Source organism: Astyanax mexicanus, chromosome 13, assembly GCF_023375975.1.
Source record: "Astyanax mexicanus isolate ESR-SI-001 chromosome 13, AstMex3_surface, whole genome shotgun sequence".
NCBI lineage: Eukaryota > Metazoa > Chordata > Actinopteri > Characiformes > Acestrorhamphidae > Astyanax > Astyanax mexicanus.
In genome coordinates this window covers 32,966,343-32,974,782 of record NC_064420.1, presented here as the reverse complement: position 1 = coordinate 32,974,782, position 8,440 = coordinate 32,966,343, and positions in this window count along the sequence as shown.

The window sequence follows — 8,440 nt, the reverse complement described above, 5'->3', positions numbered from 1 at the left end:
TAAAATTTTAAGTTTTGCACAACCATCTGACATTAAAGGTTGTTTCAACCTTGTTTCAACGTCGAAACAACAATAGACATTACTTTAATCATATTTCAAACACATTTCAACGTTGAAGGTGGGTTGTGTGCCAGCTGGGGTGTTTTGTATGTTGGTTTTTCAAAAGTAATAAAGTTGAGAAACATTAAAAAAAGTTAAACATTTTTTTTATGAAAATCGAGTGAATTATCCTAATTGAACCATTACCTGTTAGAGGACTAAATAATGATAAAACAATTAGCAATGTAGTTAGTAATTAAATATTTTTATATGTTTTTGTTCCAGACATCTTTTGGATACAGGAGGGTTAAAAAACAACCTTTTTTTTTAGGTAAAAAAGAAAAACCTGCACTTAAACTACAGAAGGACTAAACAGCATGACAGCAAGCTGTTGCATAATAGCATCAATAATGCTGATACACTGTTTTCTACAGACAAAGGCGGGATCTTAAAGTAGCATGACATAATATGTAGTGTGTTAAAGTAAAAAATCATCATTAGAAGTAGATTAGATGTTTATACAACCTTTCATATTTTGCTCACAAAGAAATAAGTATGCACTGTAAAAAAAATGACCATGCACAAAAAATGTTTTCTTGCTGACTCAACTCAAAATATATTGTTGCTCAGATGTTTGTAAATGCTTTTTGCTTTTTTCATCTTCAAACATCATGTCATTCAAATTTTGTTAAATTGTATTTTTACGGTGAGATAATAATACATTCATTTTAATATCATAATATTAATAATGATTGGAATAAACACGTGGAGTATCAAAAAATAAAAATACTATGCAACCTATATCCTGTACTTATTTTTAATATACTATTTTATATCTTTATTTATATAGTTTAAAAGACCTATTTGCCTCAAAATAACAGAATTTAAATGGAATAATTTAAATGGAATTTGACTTTTTCCCTCTGGTGAGATGGTGAGTTTCTATTTTCTTATATGGATGAATAACAAAATCCAGTCTGACCAGCTCAAGCTTAGATTTTGACCAGCATAGGGTATGCTTTTGTATGAATTGTTGGTTTAGCTGTTGTTCATCATGACCAGCATGTATAAACTCAATTGCCACATATGCTACACTGGTTAAAAACTGGTTAGCAAGCAAATTGTTCAGAATAAAGTATGTTTTCACTTGTATGACCAGCTTTTCAAATATAAGACCAGATATAAAACCATCTACCAAAAGCTGTTTTTGAGTTGGATTTTTCCACAGGGTAGAATGACCCAGTGGATGGGTTGTTACACCTGGCGAAGCAGGAAGATGGATCTTATCTGCATCGTCTCTACTTTCACTAGTGCAGCTGTGGGGCTACACAAATCTACCCAGCACTCTGCAAAACAACTCAAACAAATGACCCCCTTATATTTAGTTAAAAATAACCCAGCATGCTTTAGCATCTGTGTGTGTAGTGTAGTGTTTGGTTTTGGGCACAGCCAAAGTGATATTTATATAGGGTTTTTAGATTTGAAAAATAAATACAGTAGTTGTATCCAGAAGGAAGTGATGGATTGCAATGTTATTCGGAAAAAAGATACAAGCTACCAGAAACAATAAATGATAAAAAAATTAAACTGATATGGACAGGATTTAATATAAAACGCTTGTGGAAATCTAGAGCGTGGAGCTGTAGAGGTTCCTAATTGTGTCCTGCCAAACTCCATCCCCTACAGCCTTAATATTACTACAGATTTGCTGTAGTTGTGTTGATAGGGCGTCCAAAAGCATCCCACACAAATTTCAATCAGGGATACCTCTGGTCATTCAGCTGGTCATGCCATAGTATCCATAGCTTCACAAACGAAGAGTTGGCTTTAAAATACAGATGCTCTGCCATGGCCAGCTGCACGGGATGGAGTATCACAGGACATCATTAGGAACTCCATTCTGTATTTTTTCCCTACTTAGCTCAATTATTTATTGCTCCTGGTAACTTTATCTTCCTTTTAAACATTAAAAATTCCTTTATATTCTGTTTTTCCTTTTTAGATGGTAGATGGCCCTTTCTCCCAAAATCACTTCAAAGGGTGATGTCGATCAGCACAAGGCATCTGTGAGCTGATGCATCGGAACCGAGTCGCTGCACTTTCCTCTAAGCGCGCTGTGATGCTACTCGGCAATGCTGCATCAGCAGCTGTTAAAAAATTGGCGGTGGCTGAGGAGGCATGTGCTAGTTTTCAGTCTTCATCTTCCTGGTGTTGGGGCATCGCTAGTGATTGAGGAAGCCCTAATGGGTGGGTTGCGTAATTGGTCTTGTAAATTGGGGAGAAAATGAGATAAAAAAAAAAAGCAGAATATGTAGACTTCTAATTCTAAAGCATTTTACAGTGCTGTTAAGTTAGCTGTCTGTGAGTAAATGCATTTAATTCATGCCACGGATTTATTGACAGTGTTGTGTAACACTTTTATTCACCCTGCCTTTCCCTGCTATCACACTGGCTCGATTCCCACAGTCGGAAGTGATACGGATCAGTAGAGCGCTAATACATGTGCAGATAGAGCAAACAGTGGACAGAAATAAGAACAGACAAACAAAAATCCAGCTATAATGGCAATAAATAGATACTATTGAGGAAATCACACTGGGGCTAAATGTGACGTGTCCCCCCGCCTGTGTAATTGCATCTGTGACAGTAGATTGGAATCGTGTTAGATTAGAAATGTTATATTTAGTACGGTCAATAGAACATCATGTCAGCGTTAGTGTTGGTACAATTTGTTCTATTTTATATGTGTGTGTGTGTGTGTGTGGGGGGGGGGGTGTATGAAGGATGAAGGGAGGGAATTGATTATGTAACTGGCTTTATTTGTTTCCTTTGTCAGCTCTTTCCTCCCACATCTCTCTCTCTCTCTCTCTCTCTCTCTCTCTCTCTCTCTCTCTCTTCTCTCTCTCTTTCTCACACCCCCACTCAACTCAACCTCCTCATTTTTTGCTTATATGCCAGGCCACATTAGTCATCTTTAGGATAGTAGTAGGTTATCAGGACAGTAAGTAGCAGAACTGACACTAAGTGAGGATGCTAGTGTTTGTATGTACACTATCAGTCGGTGTACAGTGTAAAAATCAAGAATCTTCCTTCATGTATTTTATTTCTAGGCAAAACTGTAATTAAACATAGTATATTAATTTCTTAGATGCTGGATATTGACTAAACCCTTTAACTTCTGCACAACCATTTGGTAGAGCACATTTGGTAGAGTCACTATATCTTATCATAGAAGGTGTTCAACTTTACAATAGTAAAAATAGGCCAACTTTACAAATTTTCAGAAGTGATACATATATATAAGTACGCAAAAGCTACAATAGTAAACATAGAATATAGCAAATTGTACAATGTAAAAATAGATTAATTATGCTATGAAATATGTGCAAACTTTACAATAGGGTAAATATAGATATGTTATGCAGTGTAGTATGTGTCATGTTTTAAACCATATAACCCTCAAAGAGTGATGCAATGTAAAATATAAATATAAAATATCCAAACTGTATACATAATCAGCAGCATGCCAGTGAAGGTAAAACAAAATGTAAACACACAATTGCAACACTATTGCCTGTATAAAGCGTGGGAGTGTTGGCAGGTAGCGAGCATGTCTCACTGTATGAAGCTCCCTGACTGAGATGAGATTTTACTCTTTCCTGTTTGAGTTTAGGTTCAGGGAAGACCAGACCATCTGTCTCTGACTGAGTTTGGCCTGTACACAAGTTCTCTCACACACACACGCGCACACATGCAGACACACACAGCGAATAGAAATAAAGAAGCTGCCTGATTCCTGTTTTGCAGGGTAAATGAATGTATGATCATGTGGATTGTATTTTAATCAGAACATAATTACAGTTTTTAAACTTTTTTTCCAGTTATCTGGGCTAATTAACAAACAATGACAGCTTATTACTAAATACCCCCAAACTCTGCTTCTTTTTTAACATATATCTGAATAGTTTCATATTAATTTAAAAGGATCCTTTTTTTTCCTTTAGGAAGTTTGCTTTAAATGAGTAATGGGTAAAATGTCATTATTCGACCCATAAGTGTTAAAACTAACTTAATTTCCTTTTATAAGTTTTATTTATAATGTAATGTTTTTTTTATTACATTTAGACTTTACCATGTATACAGATTTAGATAAAAACAAATAAAGAAACACACAGTTGTAAAGTTTACACACATTACACACTGCAAAATTCTTCTATATTTCCACAGTTGTAGAGTTTAAACATGCTACACAGCATAATTCTCCTATACTCCCACACTTGTAAAGTTAACACAATGAAAAACCACATAATTTTTGTACAATTCCTCTATAGAAAACTTCACAAAAACTACAACACATAATTCTTCTATGTTTGCAATTTTGTAAAGTTTGCACATACTGCATTGCACTATATTTGCATGTTTGTTTCAATGTCCCTCTCATATATTTGCAGTGTAGCTATCACTATTGTAATGATCACACATACTACATTATATCAGTTTCCTATATTTGTATGATTGTAAAGTTAGCACAGTACTTAGTGCAACAATGCACATATACACAGAGAGAAACAGAGAGAGGGAGAGATATGCTGAATCTGAACACCACCAGTGTTGTTGTGCAGAAATGTAAATAATAATAATAATAATAAATGGAATGTAATAGGAGGTTTGGAGAGCAGGTCATCAGAGTTGCAGTCAATATCCAGTCACATCCCTTTAGGAATAGATTTTTAGATAGTCTGGGGTGAGAATTTGAACATCGATCATTGTATTATGATGCAGTGAGAGCACATGCATAATACATCCTGAATACTCCTCACAGAACGATCTATCTTTAATACTTTAAATTCTCTCTCTCTTTTTTCTTTCCTTTGTCTTAAGAATGTGAAATTCTCTCTCTCTCTCTCTCTCTCTCCCTCTCTTTGTGTGTCTCAGGCATGTTAATCATCATCTCTATAATAGTGCATTGCATAATGCTCTGAGTTTCTAGCCTGTAGGCGAATTCATTCCAGTGTCTTACATTGGGAATTCTTTATTAATCATTTTGAGTCATCTTGAGGAAATTTCATCATTTCAGGCTGGAAATGACAGCACACAATTACAGAGATGAGAAAGAAAGAGAGATGGAGAGAGAGAGAAATTTGCAGTATGATGCTGCATACAGTGTAGACAGTGGAAAGTCCTCTAGTTTAGATAAAGCTTAAACAGGGATAAATGAAAGCTGTCACCAGGGATGATATCATGTGTCCCTGGCTGATCCAGGCTGATTCAGTGAATGGTCTTTTTGGCTCTTGCCGGCTCGTATCCATTTCCAAGTAATTCCGATAGCAACCTGCTGCTGTGTGACCTCAATGAAGTGTTACACAACCCGAAAGAGAGCATCGTCCACTGACATTATGTCATCTCCCCTCACCCACACACACACACTGCACTAGCCTACTTCACTAACCCACTGCTTTGCTTATGTAGCATCATTATATCACCAAGCCGATACACACAAGACCCTGCACTCTCTGCCTCGTGGAGAAAACCATCAGATTGCATTTAACAGAATAAATGACCACAATTAGATGAGGGATAATAAATGAGCTCACATGCTAACAGGTCACAGATTAGTTTTAGATGCATGTGTCTCATTTTTGACGTTAGCTTATACAAATACAAAAAGAGGCCATTATTTGTTGCAGTTATTAACAACAACAGCAAACTATTAGAAGAAATTTCAAAGATGAATACAGTTTGCATTTAGTGGGAATGTTAAAAAAAAATTGAATGCAGAATTAACATATTAGAAGGCAATTCATTAATATAGGGATAGAAGTCTAGGAACACCTCTTAATTAATGAATTTGGGCCTCAGTAAAATATTTTATTTTTACATTTGAAAAATCTCTGGAAATAATATATTTGTGATTTTACAAAAAGAAATAAATTCAGCAGTTGGCAGATAGTAACCTAGAAGGAAGATAATATATATATATCATAAAAACAGTGTGTATAACAATGTGTGTAGTATCAAATACCATATATAATGAAAAAATATGCAAGGAACAACTGTCAGCCCAGTCACCTCCTGTCTGCCTGCCATGGACTCTGTTATCCCTGACACAAACTACATTTCCCAGAATTCACCTGTGCTCTTTCCCCCTGACATGTGCCACTCTGATTCCCCATCCTCTGATTCCCCATCCTACTAATCAGTGTTGATTGCTCACACCTGTCCCAGTGTGTATAAAAACCCCTGTTTCCTGTTCCCCAGTGCCTGATATTCAATCTAGTTCCTAGCTTTTCTACCTCGCGTTCTCTTTATCTTCTCTGCCTTTCGACCACTGCCTGTTTGTTTACTGACTACTGCTTTAGCTTAGCCCCTTCTGTTTATGATTGTGTTCTGGTTTAGACACTTGTCTGTTTTTGGACTTTGCTCTCTGCCTTGTCCATGGTTAGTGTTGTTATTCTTCTGTGTATGACCTTCGGGTTCAACCACTCTGGCATTCTTGACAATTACTGCTATAAAACAATAATTTCCTGGCAGCAGTGGTGCCAGAATATGTCTGCAAAAATGATTGAAATACTTGCTAAAGTTAATGATAGTTTAGAAACATTTTACCATATTCTTTGCTTTAAAGATCTGAGGAGCATAGTGCATAAAAGTTTCCAATGCTGTGTTGATTATCATAACTATGTGAGTGCCCCATCTTGCTATTTAAGCTGCACCAGGGAACCAACTCCATACTGATGATTTGGGATGTCATGTGAAGGTGTCCCAATACGTTTTTCCATAAAATGTAACATGGACACATGTATTTTTGATTACTCAAGTCAAGTTAATTAGTTAATTGCTTCATTAGTGCAGGTATAAAATCTGCATCTCGTTTTGATTCTCCTCAAACCACAGCATCGCATGCACTGAAAAAAAGATATTTATTGGCTCAAATTATCTTAGTCAAGTCATCATATTTTTAAAGAACTGCCAATATTGACAATATAATACTTCAGCAGCACAAGAGTGAACACTGCAGCTCCAAGCCAACATACTGTGATCACCAGCAACACAGAATAAGGATGATTTGCTCTTACAGCCTAAAACACTAAGGCCTGCAAACTATCCAACATATATAATACTAATGCATGCCCAGGATAAGGTAGCTTTTGTCAACACACAACACAAAGAGGGTAAGTTAGGGAGAGGCCACACCCAATATGCAAATATATAGTGCCAAGAGCCTATGAGAAAGCTGAATGACCCAGCACTGATCAAAGAGCCTTTAAATTTCCTTTTTTCATTGGCTATACAGTCAAGTGGAACTAATTTTATTGAGTTGTACTCTGACTAACACACAAAATAATTTTTTAGAGTGCGTGTATTGTTAATATGTCATAGAAGCTATTACCACCCACAGTGGACAGTGCAGTGAGTGGTAAAGATTGTGTCTGTGCAAACAGATGAGCAGAAATCTCAAGCGGAAATCACATCCACATTCAATGAAGGGGACCATATAAACATACTGCATAATATAAAAGTGCCTTATGTTGCAGTTTTGTGTATAGAATAGTAGAAACAAACACACATATTACATATACTTTTGATTTAGCTTTTGTTCATTTTATTGTGTTAGAATTATATGATACGAAAGCGACAATAGAAATGCTCCAAAGTAGCTTGGAATTATTTTTTTTTTCACATTGAATTTCATTAAAAGTTCAGATGTATTTTCCTCCAAATGTTGATGTTTTATGTTTATATGCATATTTATGGCTTTTGTAGCCCTTTCAATTTACGTCTAATTCGTCCTCTCCCTTTTTGCGCAGCTGCATGAATCACTGAATATGCAGCAGATCCTGACAAGAATCATTGTGTAATTCATTTTAATTTAATTCATTAGCAATAAAACTGAAAGACTCTGGGGTCATATTTATTGCAGTCACATAATAGGCTCAAATGAAAAATTGAATTTAGTGGTTCTCTAATAAATTCTGGTAACATTTGATGCTCAACCTCGTGTAATCTAGTTTACCTTATCTTTTGCCTTTGCAGACAAAATTGCATTTACTCTTGGTGTACGCGAGATAAAGTGATTGTTCTTTGTAACATATATAGTGCAGCAGTAAAATCTCATATAGTGTCTGTAAAATAAAGGCCCAAATTGAACAGCACCACTAGATGTAATGTCGTTGGAATGAGCCATGAGCTCTAAAAACAGAGCTGCCAAAAAAAGGCTGTTTGTGTCACATGTCCCTCCCTCTGGGGAGAATCTGTTTGGACTCTCTCATTTAGTGAATGGGTCATTCCAGTCACAGTCCCACCCTGGATTTACCTTCTATTACTTGCAGTTAATTCTAGCAATGGAATGACTTATTCAGAAACTGCTCTTTTACTCATCTTGAGTTCTATGATTTTTGGG